At 28.4% G+C, this 19,257-nt stretch overlaps 1 protein-coding gene across 1 annotated transcript in view; it reads right to left on the bottom strand.

Annotated features, from left to right (window-relative positions):
• The window catches only part of LOC112692046 (disco-interacting protein 2), a 132,299-nt gene that overhangs the window by 87,449 nt on the left and 25,593 nt on the right, over positions 1 to 19,257 (bottom strand). The gene's annotated exons all lie outside the window — the stretch shown is intronic.

The raw sequence follows: 19,257 nt of genomic DNA, 5'->3' as shown, positions 1-19,257 counted from the left end.
TGTGTGTGTGTGTGTGTGTGTGTGTGTGTGTGTGTGTGTGTGTGCGTGCACGTTAACGTACGTGTACACGCAGCGAGATCAAAGCACTCGGGTCACTGGCATCCCGCCTGGACTCTGCGCTCCGACGTTGCTCTGGACCGACCGACCGACCGACGGACGGACACCACTACTTTTAGTCCCGCCGTCACTTGCGTTTTCAATATTATATAGTATATTATGGCGGTATAATAGGCACGTCACAGCATCGCCGCAACCAGTGCACAAGTCCGAACCGATATTATTCCGTCATCTTCCTCTTTTCTTAAAAAACACATAGCCGTCAAATAAATTATTATTATAAGCTAAAACTGCTACTACACATTTAAATTCCACGGTACATTCAACGTTTTTTTTTTCATTTTGACCCGAAAGACACCAACAGCGCTTTAAACGACCCACGCTCTTATATTATTTTAAATTCCCTCCAAAAATGAAATCGCATTTTTTTTCGTTACGTAATCGTTTTGTATAAACTAAAACATCGTATTATTTATTTACTCATTTTATTAGTGCAACATTTTTATAACCCGTAAAATAACATGAATACCTACTTATAATAATAAGCTGTTTTCCATCATAAATATCTTAAATTAAAACGTTCTGATGGAACACCGCGGGATCGAAAATGTATGGTAGAATTCAGAATTCAGTTACATGAAATATCCGAGAAAATAACTATAAGTAAACATACCATATATACTATCTACTTACGTAATAAGTTATTATTACTAATAACGTATTTTATACGTAATAATCTAGACTACTTGGTAATTTGAGTCTAATAGGAAGTATAATCTAGATTGATTACCATAAATATGTTTTAAAGACTTTAAAAAATTACCGAAGATTATGTCTTACTTATTTGTTGTATTAATTTCTGTCGTTATATATTTGTAAGATGCATTAACTCATATATTAGGAAAATAATATTACTTTAAGCTATTCTGAATGTTTTTAGTTTACTGGATATTCTTTATACCTAATAGATTGATCAATAAATTTATGATTTTTTTAATAAATGTGTGTCTACTAAAAACCGATTAGTAGTTTCTTTATTGAAATTTATTAATTTTGTTGACGTGTGGAATATTATATATTATACTATAGCCGTTTAGGTTGTGTATATATTATAACTTAAACTATACCTACGAAAAAGTCTTAGAAATATTAACTATAATACCACTCATTTATAATAATAAATAACTGAATATTATTAAATTAATTTTCGGTCTACATACATGCATGGCTACTTTATAATACATTTATGAATACTTCACATGAAAATTGCTTTAATCGATTTACTATCTTAGTACTATAGCAACTCGTTATTAAAAATATATGGAATTTTTAATATATATTGATTTTTACTCAAATTTCTTGAATAAATGTTATAAGCAAAATTATAATTAAAAACTATACCTATTTAGGCATAATTTATATACGACATAAAATATAGTTTATAATTTATGTATAAAATTTGTTTATGGTAATGTAACAACCCGTAGATCTAAATTCGAATCCAAGTTTCAAATTCCAATTGAATCACTACTTTCATATTGTTGTAATAATTTAAATTTTTTAAAGCTATATTTTAAATTATTTTTTCGATTAATAATTAATTTTAAAGACATTTTTTCTAGGTTTTTCAGGATATCAAAATCCGGACATTTGTTTAATGACAAAATTAAATTAACTTGGCAAAAAAAAAAATAATTAAATACATAATTAGATGCCGTAGATCTATGGTAATGGTTGCTATCAATTACACGGGTAATAATTAGTTACATTTACTACACGGTTTATTTAATTCTACTTTACAGCGGAGTATAATATACAACTTGTACTTTATCTAGTACCCAATGACTTTTTTTTTTTTATAATTTAATTGTATCCATTATGTTATGTAACTTGAACTAGCCAATGAAAACAACAAAGAACCCCATAAACATTTATATACATTTTAGATATAGTTGATACCTATATAAAATGTATAACATATATAATATATATATATATATATATATATATATATATATATTATACATCAATACCAACATAAGCATTAATTTAGTATTCTGTATCTTAAGCCGAAACATACTATTTTACCAATGAATTTATGTGTATAAACTCATTATTTAATCGATGTGTACAATATTATTATAATACAGTAATATACTCTATGATTTAAATTTACTATTAAAATAGTTCAACCCTAATCTACATGGATTAAAATCATTTTCGTTATACATTTTAGTGTAAAAAAATCAAATACATTTCCATGTAAAGTTTTACGATTATGAAATGTGTATAATTTGTAATAATAAAATAATATCAGACTTAATTTATACTTATTTGAATAATTTAGAAGAATTTAAACTTGTGTAGTTCCATTGTATTAGTCTTATAAAGACCGTTACCCAATATATCACAACCAAATCACTAAAAATATGTTTGTATATTTTATTTCTAACCATAAACATACTACCTATTTAATTGTTGGTATGTGTTTCCAAGAAACACAACCTATGAAAAGTTGTGAAAAAAGATAAAAATCATATAATTTATACAGAATCTAGGTCATTAGTATAAATATGAAGTCACAACTTAACTATAATAAAAATCGCTTAATATGTATTTAGTCATTCAAAATTATAATAACTTACATAAAAATAGTTTTTTGTATATAAATACAGATTAGAACATTTTATTTTGATAATATTTAATAATTAAGGTATTTTAATTCAAATATTAAAAAATAGTAATTTCATTTTTTGTGTTAGTGTAAATATATTAAAATAACAAATGTCATTATACGAACTTAATAAAAACAAACGCGAATCAATTAAATTAAATTAAAGATTAAGCTAAAATGTATGCATATCAGATATTGTTTTTAGATGTAAGATTAAAAAAAAAGTTTTAGATCAATTTGAATCGTATAATTTTTTTAAAAACTATGGAGTATAATAATATAATAATAAAATACAAATATATTATATAAGACAATATTTAATTTTATATTTTTTTTTTTTTATTATATAATATATCCGCGGCTTCTATGGCCATTGGACGTATAAGTATTTTAAATAGCTGCAATATGATAAAAAGGTTGTACTTGGTTATGAACAGAAATGTAAGTTGTTAAGAAAAGTTTTAGTTTTAAATATATTTGCCTTTATTTTAACAATCTGTGATATATTTTTAATATATAGTCAAATTATATTAAAATATTAACACTAAAAATAATAAATAATATCTTTTCCGAAATATGAATAGTAATAAAAATAATAATAATAACAATAATACTATACGTAAAGTTATACGAACAACACTATAACTATGTGGGCACTCTTATTAGACTGGACTTGATATTCCGTTTAACATAATTAAAATAAAATTATATATATTTAACGTATCTGCATACAAAGATATGTTTTCGTTTTGAACCATATACTTCAATATAATAAAAAAGTTACTTGAATAACTCCAAAAAGGAATGAAAAATAAAATAAAAAGCAGAGATATTAAAAATATTATGCATTTAACAAATACTTTATGAATATCTGAAAAACAAATTAATAAGTTATGTTTTTATGAACTAGGAATAATAAAAGCCAGTTAATACGAAAAAAAAACATTTTATCAATACATTTACACTAATTATATTAGAAATCCTACTCCAAATAATTTTATATTTTAATAAACATTTATATTAACTAAAAAAAAAAATATAAACCTCTTTTAGTATTGATTCATGATATAAAAGTTTAATGTCAAATTGATACGTTTTAATACTTTAAGATATAAATGACAAGTGATTTAAATTGTTAATATTTTCGACTCAAGTGTTCAATTTTTAAACAGACATAATCTAAACATTAAATAGGTACGTTAATGCAAGAAAGATTGTATAAAAAAAGGGAATGAAAATGGTGTGGAAAAAAAAATAAAAAATAATAAATACTAAAATCTATATAAAAAAAAATAACCGAAAAATTAGTTATATAATATCAAACCTAAATTGATACAAAAAACATTAAGTGCATCAAAAAATAATTCATATTAATAAACCTATGAATTAAAGACAATTATAAGCATAAGTTTTAAAATAGGTAAAATGTCGTGTAATAATCTAGGTAGGTTCAAACTATGTTATCAAGTTATTACTAAGTTAAGTGCTACTTAATTATCGGGGAGATCAAAACTATATTTCTACATAAAATTACATCTTGCATTTAGTTTAAGAATATTTTGATATTAATACCTATTAATTACTTATAATGATATAATATTAACTGTACTTTATAAAAATTAGCAATAAAATTCAAATAAACTATAAAAACCGAAACATTTATCATTAATAATTGACTTAATACACTTGTTTCTTAAACATGCAGCAGTTATATGTGAGTACTACATAAAAGAGACGTAATAAAAACTCGTAAAAACTGTAATTACATAGTATATATTTGTTTTTTTTTTTTCATTTTTTAAAATGATCTATGAGTACAGAGTGGTCGTTTTCAGATAGTTGGGCACCCCTACCGAGCGATTTGTTGTTCGTAACACAGAGATTCCATACAGATTAACCGCCATCCCAGACGACAATGGTGTCTCCAGAGGTCAAGGAACGTAAATATGCTTGCATCTCTAATCAAAGTATAGAAGATATAAAAGAGAATAATATTATACAAAATGGAAAAAAGAGAAAAAGAAAAAACACCGTTCGAACACTATACACACTCAGTACGTCCCGACCATTGTGATGAAGCGTGCTGCTGTCTCCTTCTTGGGATTCAGGTCATCCTGTAAACAATGCCATGGGTTCTTTGACCCATCCACCCTCCGGTCGTAACTCGATGTACGTTTAGGGTCTCATCACGAGAGTTCTTTTTTTTTTAAGCCTAAATAATAAGCTTAAAATTATTTTTCTATAATCAAATTTAAAGAGGAGGGAGAATGATTTACAGATGTTGTTGGACGCATATGCACGGTATAAGCACTGCGCTATTGTAAGCTGTAGCGATACGTTTTTCGTAAACGTAAACGACGACTGGGCAGCATTTCTGGGGATAAATCCCCATACATGCGGTTCGCCAACCTTTCTACACTCGACCGCATCATCCATATACACTTTACTACTATATACTTTATATATTTTAATATCAAAAACATATAACATAATAATAATAATCCGATCGATTGGCAGCGAATCCCACGCGGTATGACGTCGCAATACGATATTATTATTGTAACAGCAAAAGCGAACACACACACATATACACACATACATATATATATATATATATATATATATATATATGTGTGTGTGTGTGTGAACATTGTACTACACAGTGTAACAATAAAACAAATAGTGACACAATGGCCGACACACACACAACTTGTGTGCACCCACCGACTTGTGCACATATACTCGTGTATATATATATATATATATATATATATATATAAATAGAAGTAACACACATATACGTTCACACATATGTATCGACTCTTTATCATCGAATCACCTAGTCGCGTTTATAGCACTTTTGAGAGTAGATCGATCGCACGGACATGTTCCAATAATACGTTGGCAAAAGGATGTTGTACAATATATGTACAGGATAAATTTTTAAAAAAGTTCACCCCACTCATAAACACTTAAACAATATGCGTTTATTTCAATTCAAATTCAATTGCTTTTTTTTTTTTTTTTTTTTATGTCTCCAATGGGGATTAACATTATTTCCTTATTATAAACAGTAAAATGTATTATTATTTCAATATTTCTTCGAAAATTTCGATGTAAAAATTAAACAATAAACCTAGCAGCGATTGCCGTTAATTGTAAAACTAAATTTAAAATTTAGATAAGATATTGTTTGTATAGTTGTGTTGATGGACTCTCACACGGTTAAAATTTGAATACTTAATTAAAAAGTTAGTTAACTGATTAGTACTTCTATACTCCGATATTTGAATTGTCTATACACGTTCAAATGTATAGTGAAATATTCTATTTTCGTTACTTATTGAGTACAAAAAATGTTGTCAGAATTTGAATAAATGCATATTGCAGATTCAGCTTGATAATGGATTGCGCGCTTGCTTTAAAAATTACCTCGTAATTGTGTAAAAATTTAATCCATACTACAAACCGATAAACGTTACATAGTATGAATGTACAACTTGTACGCCCGTTGCAACAATACTGTTAGACAAAATATTTTTGGACAGTAATAACAAACGCAATTATTTACTTTCAATAATTACCCGTACTCAACCTGCGTACACTAATAAACGTGTCTATCTAACCATGCCTGTCCATCGCATTTTATAGTTATGCAGAAAACTGCTATAGCGATCGGTAAGACGATGACGCTGACATTGGAAATCCGCAAGATTCCACATATCTTTACCGCAGTTTACCTGCCGGATAGGTGCAAAATAGCTATTGTTATTATTATCCTCGTTATTATCATTGTATTGGCTAGGATTTCTTTTCAATTAGACTTATACGAATACCTATACTCGTCAACTCAAATGCCACAACACTTTGTATGGGTACATTATTATAATGTATAATAAGTTTACGTAAACGACTGCATATTAATTAGTGTATTAACATAACTAATTTGCTTCTAAGTCGGTTTTGAATTTCTATAACCAGACTTTTTTTAAATTTAATATCGATTTTGATAATAAATTAATATACAATATAGAACGAATAACTGCATATGGTGCGCGTACTTATGATAAAAATATTTATTTTTTTAAATTGTTTTTAATTAACTTTAACTTCACTTATATCAATTGAAATTAACAATTAACAGTAATAATGAACTTAATTTCAAACTTAATCGATGACATTAACATGCTGACCAATACGATTACTAGCTTGATCAAAAAAGAATATTAAAAAATAGTTAACTTAACTAAATTGAAAATTATTGTTAACTCGCTCAGCCTTGTACACATGCGGAGAAGACGAAACCGTGGACAAGGTTGCAAGCACTTACTTCGTCATCGGCGGCGATTCTTTTCTTACGATACACACACGACAACAAATTGCAAGTACATTACCATACGTCGGCGGCAGTGTACGAGTGTATGCCCTCGACGTGCACACCCATGGCAATAATTCGATCGATTTTATTGTCATAGTCAAAACTATGCATACAAGACGAATACACGTAATAATAATAATGTAATCGTATTACACACACGGCAGATGACGATATCGTTAATGCAACAGAGCCGAATATTACGAGTATATCCCGCAGCGCGCGTACTACTATACGCGATGTAATATCTACACAACGACGGCAAAAATCCAATTATTATGTGAGGGAAAAAATATAAAAAAGTTACCGTTCGGTTAATACCTGCACACTGCACACATACGCTACAAACATACGCGTAACAGTTAATGATCTCGTGGCAGGGGGGAACCCGTGTCATATGTCAGGCGTCGACAAACGTATCATATATATATATATATATATATGACATATATGACATATAAATATGGGTTACAAGAACGCATCGTATATAAATATACGAGTAGATAACGCTGCGACAAGAATAATAAGGGTGGTTGCGACGTGAAAAAATGATAAAAAAAATACCAACGCTATATTTACTTAGTATGCAATAAAATCGATTTTTTTTTATTACTATTATTTGGTAAATTGCTATCTACGTGATTTATACCACAGATATATCAGATGTATGCAATGTAACTGCGCATATTCTGCGATTGTACGGTAAGATTTTAAAATGTAAATTCGACGCGAATTTTTTCTCGACAATGAAAAAGTATACTTAATAAAATATAATAGTTCAGCAATTTTAATGTAATTATGTATAATATAAACTTTTAAACTTAGTTATCAAAAGTTGCACAGATTAGAGAGAACTCGAGTTTGAGAATCATTAGCACTGCAGTATCAAGATAAATAAGACTTTTAACTTAATTATTATTATATAGGCATAGAATGATTTAGCAAGGTTCATCCACACGGTGTAACGTTATAGTCATAATTATAAATTTGTATAGACTTAATAATATCAGAAAACATTAGTTTCTCTAAAACGATATAAAAATTTGGAAAGAAATCAAATTATCAAACTAGTTATTCAAATAAAATACAATTAACAGGAACAATGCATCAACCATATAATTGTAGGCCGTTTCATGCGTACGACGTGATCAACCCTTATGTTTTATTTATAAACGAAAATCTACAAAGACTGCTCACTACTATAGGTCACCCCGAAGCTGTATTCTATCAAGTTTGTGTACAGTTGTTCTAAGGTCACATACGTACGTCAAGATCATCACCATTCATTTTTATACATAATATATGGTATTGTTCGCACTTTCTGGTTATGTTGGAACTCCATAATATTGTATCACCAATTTTTTCATTCCCCTCCCCCTACATCCTCCGATTAAATCACGCAAATTTATTATGTTTAAAAACCGATGATTTACACATTAATATCAGTTGTGGCGGTATACAATAGAATAATCTAAACACATGTTCTGTTTTGTCACGTAGTGCGGACACCACACAGTAATCAATTTCATATCAGACGTTTTATTAAACCTGGCCTTGTTCGCGTTCAATGGCTAACACAAATATTAGCTAGATACCTGACACTTGTATCGCGATGAGTGGGAGCAAGCACAAGGAATTATTTTCGTGTATGTGCAGTGGCAACGGCCTTGCCGATTATGGTTTTAATTGTTTTTGAGACAGTAGCGGCGGTAACCTTAGCTTGTACGAATAGGCTATTATTGTAAGAAAAATTAATATAGACTTGGTCACAGAATAAAAAAGGCACATTGGAAGCAAATGCTTCGGTCTTTAGGGTAAACAATATTTGGTCGGCCACAACGGTAATTATACCATCGAGTTCTTTTTTAGTTTGGTTGTAAAAGTACGAAGAAAAAAATATAAATCATTGCTAAAGTAAAAATTCGAAAGATTGACAAATATTTTAATTTAATATGAATGTGGGCGGTAGTAGGAGAACGCACTGCAGATAAAACGTTGCAAAATATCTATAAAAACTGCATCTACAGGTAGTAAAAGCAGCTCGTTGTACCCGTTTCACGAAGCGTGATAAGAAGAATGATGTGGCAGTCGACTATACAGTTTCAGTTATTAATAATAATCAGGCGACCTGTTTGTGGGGCACTCGACCCGAGTCTGGGCATAATCATATCATGATGGTATAAACCGACTTTGCACGTAATGATATTCCGAAGAGATGAAATAGGAGAAAAATAATAGTATAAAAGTGAACGCTCACTCATCCGATATCAGTTGTATTTAACGAAAATTAGCGTGTGCACGCAGCGTGGGCTGCGTTTAAATGCATTACACAAATAATATCCATTCGGATAAATTGATTTTTATTCTTTCAGAGAAAGCCTCCACCACGACGTATTGACCCTCGCAACAGTGACTGAGTACTGGTACATACGAATTAATTACTTATCTTATATAGCGCTCGTTTCGACTTCAATCTCACATTTTATTGCACATGACTGATAATAATAGTAAAAAAAGCATAATAAAAACTTGACGGCATTTGTGCGAGCTACAGAGTATTCACTCCCGAAGCAATAATATCTAGCACTATACAACAGTGGCGGTGGCTGCTAATTAACACCTCCAGCAGTATAATTACTATTATCGAGTGCATGGGTTTAACAACAATAATATAAATAATAATAATAATAAAATACCGTTGTCGTTAAGCATAACATGCACGACAACAATGAGAATTCTTTCAATACAAATGCGGTTATTTGTTCGATTACATGTACGTGTACGCACAATATTATCTGGAAGGTGTTATATCTCGACTCTCAACCGAAGTCTGTGTGACGGCGACCACGCATACATTATACAAGACGTTATACCTGTACGTACAATGCGTGTCGTGGTTTCTATTTATTTTCAATTTTTTTCTTTACCTCTCGTCATCAGTCTTCATTGTTATAATAACGTTTAATTAATGTATATAATATCGTATACACATCAGACGCTCAGAGCGCATTTGATTATCACGTCAAAAGGTTACTGAAATGTGATTAACCGATCGATACGTAATCCACATATTATATACACGGCTTATTGCACTGCGATGATACTCGAGAAGCTGCTCGCCGAGTTGACCAAAGAAGGTCTGTCTCGTTAATCGGTTATTTTACCGCGCATAGATTACCGCGATGTCACCGTCTAGCGTAAACGCTGTGCGATGACCTGCTGTGTACAAAGAATGTTTTCCATTTCTATATCATTGTTGATGAAGTAGGATATAATGTTTAAGTCATAGTGGACACATTGATAAACAATATTATTATAATACAGTACATACAAGGGGTGGCAAGTCAAACGGATGAATATTATGACCACGCAGTCTAACCACATATACATATTTTGGAATAATTACTTATTCATAAGTATACACTAAATTAATAATAAGTTCTATAAAAATAACAGTAAAATATAAGCGGCCCCAAAGAAACATAAAAATATAAAAAATCATTTCAAAAATATTGATTTGGATGAAAACATACATTAGTAAGACACATACAATACATTTATTGTTTACAAAAATAAGGAATTATATAAAATACGAAACTTGAGTAACATATATGACCTATCCGAACGTAAAATATGTTATACGAAGAAATATTAACATATATGAACAAAAATTAAAGCCATTTAGATATATATATTTTTTTTTATTATTGATCTAAGATTTAACCCGACAACATAGGCCATTAGTTATATTTTAAATTACAATTTTTTTTTTTTTTTAACTACATTGAATTATATAAATTAGAATTTTTTAAGAATACTAAAACTTGATTAATTGTATGTGAGTCCGGTCCTAGTACTGCTTCTAGGGTGTTGGGGATATTGAGATTCTTTAATTCGTCTAAGTATTGGAGGCATTCAGTGAAAATATGTTTGATTGTAGGTTCTATTCCGCATGTAGTACATCTGGGTTGTTCTGCCATGAGGTATCCATGAGTTAATTTAGTATGTCATATGCGAAGCCTATTCATAATTACTTTTTCTCTTCTATTCAAAGTCGGACTGGGCCAACTGAAGATGGTTGGTTTTTTGTATCTAGAATGAGAAGCTTTTGTAGTTTTATGAATGATTGGCTGGTGGGTGCTGAAGAGTATATTTTTGGCGGTGCTTGTCGTTTTTTTTTTCGTGTACTCAGCTGCGATGTTCCAATTTGAGATGTTTTTGACTGAGTTCATGTAAGATGTTGATTTTATAGGGTGTTGGGTATTTTCATTTTGGTTAATTTTTGTGTTCTCTGATGTTATATAGGTCTCCGTTTCGTTTTCTTGGGATAGAAGTGGTGAGATTTCCATGTTGATTTAATTGGCCTTTTTACAGGTAGAGGATGTGTGCCCTGTAGATTTACAGAAGAAGCATGTTATTTTGTCATTGGTAAAAATTATACGAAATTGGGAATCATTTGTGTTGATTAAAAGAGAACTTGGTATTTTTGTTACGTCCTCGTGTTTGTGAACATTTGGTGACGGAAACTGAGGATGTGGTCGTTCCCTTCTGTGAGTATACCAGCTTTGAGGTGGTTTATTTGAGAGACCGATGTTATATTTAGTGTTTTGAGTTGATCAAGTATAATTTAGTTGGGGATGGATGAGCAGACACTGGATATTACTATTCTTTTAGCTGGGTTGTTGAGTCTTCGAATTTGTAGCTCCTGGATGTTTATTATTATCGAGCGATGTGTGTCCATTAAGTTATCTAGAATTTGTTTGTTAGCTAGAAATATGCAGACTCGGTTATTTAAAATTCTAGATACTAAAGATATATTTTTGGAAGAGACTATGTTGCCTATTGCGATCATATATTCTTTTTGCGGAATGCCATCCATCTATGGAGTTAGGAACTATAGCTTGGTTTCTTGACGTTGTTTTGTCATATGCAGTAATTGATGCAAACGTCTTATCGCTTTTGTTATATTGGGTAGAACTTGATTTGTTTGTTATTTAATGCATCGGAACGGGAATTGCAATCATATATCGTAGAGTTGTTATCTGCGATAGTTCATTAATAATAGTTCATTAATGGTAGTGGTGTTATCTGTTTTAGATAGGAGAGCGGCGGTGTTGCGTGTGTCAACCGCGTTATCGCTCGCTAATGATGTGTTCGGACTGGATTGTATTTTTGTACTCGGAGTTTTATTATTTGGTATAATTGGTGGTATTGTAATTTTTTTAAACATATTTAGTGGTTTGTTGGTTGTATTATTTTTCGGACTTTGAGAAGATGCTGTTTTAGTTGGAGATTTTGTTTTAGGCGAGTGGCCTTTGGGCGCGTCGACGTTCATAGTAGGTTAGTTTTACGGTCAATTAGTGATCAAATTACCTGCCTAACGGGAACTTTTCGATGTTGCTGTCGGGAGCTTGATAAAAGCGAACTCGTGTTACACTCGTGTTGTGCGTTCGAAGTTAAACACGTACTAAAGCCATTTATTGCCACTTCTTATTTTATTATTTTAACTTATTATTATTATTAATACTATTAAAATGACATTTTTTTATGAAAATGTTATTTATATATTTTTTACTTTTCCTTTCCTCGGATGTGACTATCAAACAACCAGTTATTGTGAAAAATAAATGGTTAATAATAAAAAGTTTCATTTCAAGGGGAACATAATAAATAATTGAGTTAAGTAAAAAATTGCAATTTCAACTAAAACAATAAAGTTAATAGAGTATACTCGTAAAGTTTATAATCATGTAAAAAGAAGAATTATGAACTAAATAATTAGACAAATGTATTATTTAATAGAAAACCTTTAATCGTGATAAAATTTCACATCATAATCTAAATTTTTGTACCTTTTTTTTTTAAATTTAAGCTCAGTGTTATATCCCATAACCAACGAGAAAAAATAAAACATTTAACAATTTCGAAAAAATAAAATCTAAACACATATTTTGATCTTAATAAATCTTATAACGATTCTTTTAAAATTTGCACGAACTTACTATAAATTTAATGCTATTACTTTTTTTTAAATAAAATTTAAGATTTTACTGTTCGTAAACAAATTCTAAATTACTAAACGTAAGGTAAGAAATATTAAAATAAATAGTAATTGTGAAGTACAAACACACAAAAATAAATGTAATAAAGTCTTGAAAAAATACAAATAAATTGATACAGTAATAGAAAGCATATTATTAAACGTCTAAACTGTGTGATATTTAATATTATTAAAGATAAAAGCAAATAATTTTAAAATTGTTTTGAAATTGAGTTATCAACAGAAGTAGTGTGAAATTTAAATTTTTCCGCCTGGAATTTTTTTAGTAACTAGCGGATGATTATAAATTATAATAAACAAAATTGATCATTTTTAATGCAAATACATAACTAATATTATTTACTTTGTTATTACTTGCTATCTTGATTTTTATTTGTCGACCCATCTACTTGGATAAGATCGAATCGAATGTAAATAAAATTATAATGCATAATTAATCGTAAAAAAATAACTGCAGCATTTTAATTAGGTTAATAGTTATTTCTGAAATTCATTATAACTAATGATATACGAGTTGATAATAGAATCAAAAAACAAAAAAAAATAATTAAGCACTAATATATTTGATTTATAATTATAAAAAAAAAAAAAACTCTGTTATTTGGGTACCAACACTCAAGTTGAACACTCAAATTATTATAAACAATTATGTGATGAATAAATAATTTTCTTTCATATCATATAACACATACAAATTATATTATAAACCATGTAATAAGAAAAATAATTTTTAAGCTTTAAACTGATAGAACATTAAACTCTTATTCGAAGGATATACTTATAACAATTTTTTTGAATATCAACTATTAGAAAAAATAATGTTTATAATATAACTGTATATAATTATACATCGGGACAAATTTTGAACTTGTTATTTATCCATACACACACAAACACAAATTACTATCAATCGATCGAACACATAAATGTGTGTTTAACAACTTATGTTCACGGTTTTCTACATACATATATATTTAGCGTTCCCTTTATTAAAACATTACACTATAATTCATCAACAAACATTATTTATTAGGTCATTGAGTATAATATTGAACAGTTTTATAAAACTTTATATAAGTAGTACAAAACTTCTGTTCAACAGAAGAATAATAGTCTACATAAGTGCTACGGTCAATAATAAAGATAGGGAAATTTAGAGTAATAATCAAATCATTATGATATAAATTTAAAATAAACAAATATAGCACGACATTTTGCAAAAAGAATTAGAATAATTAACGATATGTAGTTAATCGAATTTGTTTAGGATTCAATACTAGACGACTTCTTGCTGCCGAGCTCCAACCAGCATAATAGAGAATGATGACGAAGAGATAGTAAATTGAAGAAGGCATAGACTGCGAATAAAATATAATATAGTACATCATGTTAAGGTCAAGAAGCCACAATAATTATGAACGATTTATTATTACATTAAAGAATATATTTCGACATGTGAACTGTGTAACGGGTTATGGTTATAATTTCAGTTCAGTTATTTCTCGGTTTTACATTATAACAGTTTATAAATATAGGTAAGCTATTATTATGATTTTTGTTGTTTCATATTTTTATTTCATTATTTTAATTTTTGTTTTTTTCTTTCGCGAGGACCATGACCTTCTTATTTAGTACCTGTACGCTACCAACTCAACCGCATCTTCAATAGTACACTTGTTTTGTACCTAAAAAAGCGGAACATAACATACCTCAACCGCTAGATGATTTACATACCAAAAGCGTCGCACATGATATGCCTTCAGTTGAATCAAACCCCCACAACCTTTGATTTTAAACTAAATGAGCTACATAATGGTGAGTGGAGGTTTTGATGGGCTAACGTACATAACTTTTAAGATTTTTTTTTTTATCTACAATTATTAATTAAATATAACTAAAAAATAAAACCATTAGAAAAATTATAGGTAATAATTTTACAAATACATGTAGTATACTGATAAAGAATATTGAAAAAATAAAATAATAATTATAATCAATAGTGTTATAATGCCAATAAGCAATATATACATAATTTAACCTAGGAAAAAGAAAATAAAAATTGCAAATGCATGTAAATACAATAGTAATTACATAATTATAAGTTGTAAGTTATAGTAATTATAATACTAGATAATAAACATGGGCAATTTAGATGTATTAAATCTATACTTCTTAAACCCATATTATGTTATTAAAAAGAAAATATGACTATTGAAACCAAAATAGGGAGGTTTAACTTATTATAAATTTGAGAACCATATTCGAAAATGTATTTTAAACTTCAACCTTATGTTTTCAATAATATTATAAAAACGCACATAATTAATTAAATAATAATAAAAATATGTTGTTAATAAGTTTTCATTATTATAACAATGTTAATTTTTTCTAAAAACTAAAACTAAAATCAAGAAAAGTAAATTTAAGAAATAAAAAATGAAAGGATAATACACTGTTACTAAAATTTTATGTCAACAATAAAGTTTTAAATAAAGTGTAATTCGTAGTAATTCGTCTAAATACATTTCATACTAGTTGTAAAAAGTTGTAACTTAACTTATATTACAAAATGAATACTACATTACTGTAACTTATAAATACAGAAAATTGCGTAACAAATTTTACTATATACAAAAAATAAACTATAAGATAAACGCATATTCAAAATATGTATAATTAAATAATGGTAATTTGAAAAAATTACTCATTTCCTTAGCATACATATGTTTAACATTAATTATGTGTAGGTAATAGTGATAAGCTAGTTTACAACCATTTCTAACTAAAAATAATTTGGCTTTATTTTATATTAAACGGAAAGATTGAAAATTAAACATATTTTAGAATTTAAATACATATTAATAATACCTAAGAGATGTTCAAAAATTATTCAACATTCTTTGCCAATATTTAATTCTTTCAGAATAATATAAATATTAATATAAAATTTAATTAAATTAAAATACCGACCTATGTTGTTGAATATACGGCCTATATAAGACAAAATTCGGTATGTATTTACAAGTTAAATATAAAATATGAATAATTGCATTGTGTGGTTATAGTAGAATAAATACACATTTATAATTATAAAATTAATTTTTTTTATTCAATGAATACTACAGTAAATTAAAGATCAATATATAACATAAACGTTGACAACAAACTTTTTAAATAGCCATAGGTCATAAATTAACACTGCATTATGTTTAAAGCCTGAAGGGAGTATCGTAATAGCTTGGTATTATAAAATGTGGGGCGTAGGTGAAATTATCCTATTGTGCATTCATTCTTTGGTCGCATGCCAAATGTTACATTTTCATATTGAGCAGACTTTTTATGAGCACGTACGTGTTTTAGACAATATTTTCCAATGGATGTAATCAATTCCGTTGCAGATGTTTCAAACGTATAGGTAATACCGATCAATTTCGAACAGGAAATAAAATTAATAGGCCCGGGCGCTAACGGAACATAAATAATATGATACAATAATAATAATGAAAATAGTTACCTAAATCATATATTATGTTATGCTGGATAAACTGAACTAGTATACGAGTTGGGCGAAAGTGACCGCGTGCACCAGATTAACCAAGCTAGGTTATGTGGTTCGCCCTCTTACTTGGGGGGGTCATCCTTAGGTGACCTTATGTACTGGTGAAATCGTATTCACGATTCAGATTTATCAGCAAAAACAATTACATAATGAAATGTGAAACATACTTTAGGGAAGAAAAAGAGTGAAGGAAAGACATTGACTGGACGATGATCAGATATTGATTGCAGTTCGATAGTCAAACACACTCTATTGTGTCTACTATATGACTCTTTATATCAAATTCGAAAAACATAATAAATCGAATCAAAACCATATAATTCTACGCATAAACTTATAAGCAAAATTAAAATTAACTAATTTATTTTAATCTTATAATTTGAAATAAATATGATAAAATGTGTAGTCTAAATGAAATTATATATTATAATGCATTTTAATTAATTCGTTTAGACATTTAGTAGTAGCTTAAACAATTAAACTTGTCAACTCTTCAAGTCATAATCTATAAAACCAATTAGTATACGTACGAAAAGAGTTCTTATAGAACTAATTAATTACACCAGTTGTTTGATATTACAGCCATTATACCATTTTTAACATAACCAAGATTTGCTCAAAAACCAATAAAAAATGGGGTTGAATTATCAACACAAAATTGAGTACTGAACTGAGTACATGACATTTCTCAAATATGTTCAAATATTCAACACTAAAGATAAATAATATTTGTCAACAACGATAATGATATGATATAATAATTTTTCCATAATTTGACTGAAGTTTTTTTTATTTGCATTATTAAGTATATCTAGTAAACCTATATCATCCTAAAACGTATATTTGTCTATCAACGCTTTAGCGACTAAGTCCTACCATATGTGAAGACTGCCTACCACATAAATCAAATGGTTTTCAAGGTTACGTGCAGAGAAAAAAGTTACAAGCATTACGTCATACAGGTGTTGCAATAGAAATTAATGGTTCTCAGGTTTTTGAACATATATATGCGCTATTTATCTTCTTAACGAGAGTTTTGGAGAAAAAAAAATCTTGATTGTTTTTGGATTTTATTTTCTTAAGAACTATCTAACCAAGGACGAATTTTAATACGATATCAATGACTGGGATCCCGTATGAGTTATTAAAAAAAAACAATTCAGATCTGAATAGGATTGGAATGATAAATACCGGTTTCAAGCACGTTATCCCATATATGGAACAGCAAGGGCCAAGGACCTCTATGAACACCGATGGACTTGAATTTTTTCTTCTGTTCATATGATAATTTTCTTGAGATAAAACTTTACAAAAGATGAAAAATAATGTATATACAAAATAACTCTAACACAAACAACTTATGAACGTGATCAATACTACAAAATTAAAACTGCCATTAATTCACAATAGAATTAAGAAATCAATTAAACACTACTTCGTCACATTAAATTGTTAAATGTAAACACTTAAAAGGTTGATTTATTTATTTTTGCTCATTGGATTACAATTGTATATAAACTAGAAAGGTCGTAAAGACTAGTTACGCCATTAATTGTAAAATATAAAAAAAGTATATGCATTGTGTGCACTCATGAAAAACGCATTATTGATTGCATTGATTACTTTTATCCTTATTAGGCTATATTAAGCTATACGTCATCACAGTTCTCAGTACAATCATCACTTAATTTAATTTGTGTTACGTTATTTTTCATCTACAACATTTACCATGCAGATCAAGTTTCATAATTTCTTGATTATTTATATTGATTTAAGCAAGATACCTGAAAATAACTTTATCAATTTTTAACATAGAGTTCAATGCATAGAACAATAACTATGTTTATTCCATTGTAATTGGTTTCCCTTGTGTGCTACTAATTTTAGTTTAATTTTATTGACAATTTCAAGAACTACTGATGTGTTTGACTTGCTTAGCCTCTAAGGTGATAAGAAAACCCAAATTTTAGAATCCCAAACAAAGGATAGTATAATTAGTGATAACACTATGTTATTGTTTATGTAATAATTACATAAATAACAACGTATTATAAACCAATATAGTTTGAATTCATTTCCACCAGCTTAGTATTCCAAAAAAATTGTTTGAGAATCTTATTAAACAGAATCAGATAGTATAGACGACAAAAATAAAATAATCCTTGAGTTGAATCAAATTAACACTGATAATTAAAATAACAGTTAAAAAAAGAAATGGTTTTAGATATTTAACTATATTTCTTGAACTAAAACTTTAAATAAATATTACACAAAAAATAGATATAGAATGATAATTACACATTAAGTTTGTGGATATATGTTTGAATTTATACACTTAAAATTTATATATTTGTAAAATGAAAAAAGTAGTAAAATTTTGAAGAAAATGTCATCATTAATTTGTATTTTAACGTTATCATAATCATTCTTATGGGTGAAACTTATTAAAAAATTTTAAAAATTATGTATGTACAATTTGTAAGTACATCATAATTCAAACATAATTCGTTCCATTTTATTTTTGTTAATCG

Source organism: Sipha flava, unplaced genomic scaffold, assembly GCF_003268045.1.
Source record: "Sipha flava isolate LNK unplaced genomic scaffold, YSA_version1 69_pilon_pilon, whole genome shotgun sequence".
Taxonomy (NCBI): Eukaryota; Metazoa; Arthropoda; class Insecta; order Hemiptera; family Aphididae; genus Sipha; species Sipha flava.
This window is presented reverse-complemented; position numbering and strand designations above follow the sequence as displayed.